The sequence below is a fragment of the Berghia stephanieae genome, chromosome 13 (genome assembly GCF_034508935.2).
Source record: "Berghia stephanieae isolate SIO BIC M18660-M18661 chromosome 13, UCSD_Bste_1.3, whole genome shotgun sequence".
Lineage (NCBI taxonomy): Eukaryota > Metazoa > Mollusca > Gastropoda > Nudibranchia > Aeolidiidae > Berghia > Berghia stephanieae.
In genome coordinates, this window is record NC_088372.1 from 26,856,307 (window position 1) to 26,861,306 (window position 5,000).

The window sequence follows — 5,000 nt, forward strand, 5'->3', positions numbered from 1 at the left end:
TTACGACAATTAAGTCTTATAATGCAGTTGAAGTCAATCTAGCATTGGTATCATTTTGTCCAAAATTTTACAATATGATTGAGTGGCATAGTCTCAAGTAGATAGGAACACACACACACACACACACACACACACACACACACATATATATATATATATATATATATATATATATATATATTATATATATAAACGTCTCCTCATATGGTTAATTAATTCCTCCTACAACGTTGTTTCATCCATCCGTTGATATTTTGATGGATGATTATACCGGGAGGTATCAGTGTTCTGGAGGAATGCCGTTGTGTTCCCTCAACCACATAATATATATATATATATATATATATATATATATATATATATATATATATATATATATATATATATATATATTGAATTGTGTTTGATACAAATATGGTACGAAAAGTGCTCGACATGCAGTAATGGAGCGAATTATCAAACATTGTGGTAAATATTTTAAATAATAATAATAATATATATATATATATATATATATGTATATATATATTACATATATTATATATATATATATATATATATATATATATATATATATATATATATGTGACCCATCGTCTCAAAACGGTATTATGTCACGATGAATCGGATCCCGAAAACTGAATTTAAAATTGAAATGGAAAGAAATACGGACTTTGAGCTTTTTCAAATGTAACAAATGACATTTATTCTCCCTTATGCTGAATAGAATTTAACCTCAAGGTTCATAATTGTGACGATAAATTCAATTTTCAACACCTGTGTCAACCCGACATAATACCGCTTTGAGAGGCAGGGTCACACAAACACACACACACACACACACATATAATATAATGTTTGATTCGAAATATCATGTTTGTGATTATATTCTGAATTGACAGTTAGTGTATAATAAAGTGCTGTGACGCCTGATCTCAATCAATAGAAATTGTTAAATGTGTGTTTATCGTCTTGGCGGCTAATAATAATTCTTCTTGTCACCATCGATTCTGTTGTTCGTACATCGAAATACCATCCACCATCTCATCATTACTAGATCATTGGCATAATAATATTCTTCTCGAGGATTTACTAAATATTTTCTTTACGGATGTTTTACAATAATTCGTGCAAGTGTGATTAACCCTTATACGACGGACTTCTGGGACAATACAACTTCGCGGAGGTAAGATCATACTTTCTTTTATGTAACTGTTTTTTTTTTTAATTTCAGTCTTATTTCTCTTATGTGTATTAAAGTTTCAGCCGTCTAATTTCTAATAAACTTCTTAATGTAAAAAACATTTTCTCTCTCTCTCTCTTTTTATCTCCTTCTCTCTCAGTCTCTCTCTCTCTCTCTCTCTCTCTCTCTCTCTCTCTCTCTCTCTCTCTCTCTCTGCTCTAAGGCTCCTTATCTTTCTCTGTATGTATGCATGTATATATGCAGTCAACTTCGCTTAATCCCACACCCATGAGAGTTCTGGTTAGTGTATCGATTGAGTTGTCAGGCTAAAAATAGCATCTAAGCACCAGTTTTCATTTGCCTCTCACGTAGGACATCCAGCTCTGTCATTTCTACTGGGTTTGGACCGTCATGTTCAAGACGGCGTCATTCATCATCATCATCATCATCATCATCATCATCATCATCATCATCACCATCATCATCATCATCATCATCATTGCCTTTTTCACCCTGGGTCAGGGTATAGGGCACAGACAAACAGTTTCCATCCTTCTCTATCCTGAGCTAACTTTTTTAAAAAATCTCATTCCATGTCTTATCACTTCTCTGTATATCAGCTTCTTTAATTCTTCTCCATGTTCCTCGTGGCCTGCCCCTTGATCTTCCGCCCTGAGGGTTCCAATCCAATACTTTCTTTGCTATAGTGGAGTCATTCTTTCGAAGGGTGTGTCCAATCCCCCATCTAACCTCCACCGTCGTCTCCCTATTTCCTCTCATTAGAAGGTTCTATTTATTATTTTTTTTTTGTTTCTTTACTTTGGTAGTTTTTGGTTAGTCATTTTGTTGGGGTTTTTTCCCCTTATTTTCTTTTTTTTTTCTTTTCTTTTTAAGTTTGATCGACAACAAGATGGGACATTGTTACTTTGTCGTAAGAATAGTGATCGGGAAGCTTTTATTGCTTTTCTATTCTGTGCTCGCTCTTTATAAATTTTTGTCTGTCTGCAATCTCACCAATATAGGTAGATCATATTGTCAAGCATTCTCCTTGGTTGAAGAGAGGTAGATAGTTTATTCGCTATGTCAAGTTTTTCGGCGTTTATCAAGGGTAGTGTGTCATATTCCGATAATTCATCCTCATATTTATATAATCCAAGTGTTGTCTTTTGTGTTGTTGAACGGAATCTAGAAGCTCATGAGATACCAGCAGTTCACCGTTGACGGGTATATTATTATTGTTGTCCAATCAAGATGGTATCAAGGTAGGTTGCGATTAAGCGGAGTGACTATATAGAAATAATTCCGTTTTTTAGGAATGTGTAGCGTGTAAGCGGAGTGTCAGATTAACCGATCTGTAAACATATATTTACACAAACACACACACACACACATAGAGACGGACATGATCGAAAAATAGATAGATAGATAAATAGATAGATAGATAGATAGATAGATAGATTGATTGATAGATAAATAGATAAATAGATAGAAAAATAGATAGGTAGATAGATATATAGATAGATAGATAGATAGATAGATAGATAGATAGAGAGATAGATAGAGAGATAGAGAGAGAGAGAGAGAGAGGGGGGGGGGTTAATAGATAGATATATAGGAATCGCTCATCTAACTTCAATTCCAGAGGAACAGATTAAATAATATCATACGTAGACTACATTTAAAAACCATTCAATCACTTATTGATTGGATTTGGGTTAAAATTAGAAACCTCATCTTGGGTGAAGCGAGGAGTATCCATAGCAATTATAACTGGTGATCTGGTTCACACACAATGTTCCAATTGAATATTCATATTATGAGCGATCGCATTCCTCAGACAAAATACTTAATTTTCATTTTGGACAGAAACGTTTTAATTCAAATATCTTATAATATCAAGCTGTTAATATAAATATATACGGCTTCCTAAGAAACTAAAAAAAAAATTGAACAACGGAACGTTTTGGCCTCAAAATCCTTCTTCAGTCAAAAGATTATTATGTGTATTCATATTTCTACGAGTACATTACACTCAATATTGATCGATCCCAATGACCCTTATCTTACGAAAAGTCGTCAAAAAGAACAAAATATTAAACATGGAACACTTCGGGTTCAAAATCCTTTTATTGAGTCAATAATAAAAAACAGTTAAAATGTTCAAAAACATCATAATGATTAATTCATATTATTTTATTTTTTACATTACTTCAAGTATCGAACGATCGATTTAAACTTATCTCGAAAAAGAAAACAATTACGCCCTTTCCCAATACCACCGTTAGATACTATGCTTAGGCATTCCATGAAGGAATATTTAATTTTTACCTTATCTTGATTCAACTTTTTTAAAAAAAGGTCCAATACTTTTCAATGTATTATCTATCACAGATTAAAGACATTTGGCAAGAACATGGTCGTCTTCATTGATGGTATATTATGTACAATATATGCGGCTATGCGGTCTTGTGGTATGACACTCGCTTTCGGATTGGAAGGTCCTGGGTTCGAGCCTCGCTCGGCGCATAGTTGAGTCCTTGAAAAAGGCTCTTTACTCACATTCTCTCACCGCACTCAGGTGTAAAATGAGTACCTGGCCGTTACAGCGTTGTCTCTGTCCGAAAAAAATTATAACATCGCCTAACAGGAGTCATGTCCCGTCCTAAATGTTAAATGTTGCTGTTGGCCAGGGACCCCTTGTAAAACGCTTTGAGCACATTTGGTGGATACTGCGCTATATAAAAGCTCAATTTAAGCTCAATTTTTATATATTCTTTCTAAAATGAATGAAAATGGCGTTTTTGCCAATAATAGCAGTATCGAGTACAGATACTTGGTGCCACCGCTACTCAATGAGCGCGCTGTATTTATTTTTAATGTCTCGCCGTGTTGATGGGTGGTGAATATTTTACACCTTGTTAGCACTGACAGGTGTAATGAGTATTGATTGATTGATCCATGGCCAGATGAAGTGTTGGAATAATAATAATAATAATAATAATAATAATAATAATAATAATAATAATAATAATAATGATAATAATAATAATAATGATAATAATAATAATAATGAATAATAATAATAATAATAATAATAATAATAATAATAATAATAATAATAATGATAATAATAATAATAATAATAATAATAATAATAATAATAATAATAATGATATAATAATAATAATAATAATAATAATAATAATATAATAATAATAATATAATAATAATAAATAATAATATAATAATAATAATAATAATAATAATAATAATAATAATAATAATAATAATAATAATAATAATAATATAATAATAATAATAATAATTATAATAATAATAATAATAATAATAATAATAATATATAGTATAATAATAATAAATAAGAAGAAGAAGAAGAAGAAGAAGAAGAAGAAGAAGAAGAAGAAGAAGAAGAAGAAGAAGAAGAATAAGAATAATAAGAAGAATAATAATACATGTATTTATTTACTAGTATTTGGCTTGGGATGGAGAACTGTGCCCCGTATTAAAATAAAATTAAGAAATTGAGCTTTTATATAGAGCAATGCAATATCCACAAAATGTGCTCAAAGCGCTTTACAAGGGGTCCCTGATCAACACATTTTACACCTGTTTACGGTGAGAGAATGTGAGTAAAGAGCTTTTTCCAATGACTCAACTATGCGTCGAGCTAAGCTCGAACCCAGGATCTTCCGATCCGAAAGCGAGTGTCATAGCACAAGACCACATAGCCGTACAAGTCAAGTTATTTTATCCTGAGCTCCTCCCTACGTTCTCTGAAGGTGGGGGGGGGGGGGGG

The 5,000-nt window shown here is 32.0% G+C and overlaps 1 protein-coding gene across 2 annotated transcripts in view; it reads left to right on the top strand.

The window, feature by feature from the left end:
* Window positions 1-5,000, top strand: part of LOC144958678 (innexin unc-9-like) — an 867,612-nt gene that overhangs the window by 61,811 nt on the left and 800,801 nt on the right. Inside the window, exon 2 of one of the 2 annotated variants that reach the window (XM_078890802.1) lies at window positions 903-1,186. The exons of the other annotated variant lie outside the window; for it this stretch is intronic. The gene's annotated coding sequence lies outside the window, so the exon portion shown is untranslated. The remainder of the gene's footprint in view (window positions 1-902; window positions 1,187-5,000) is intronic. 2 annotated transcript variants of the gene reach the window in all.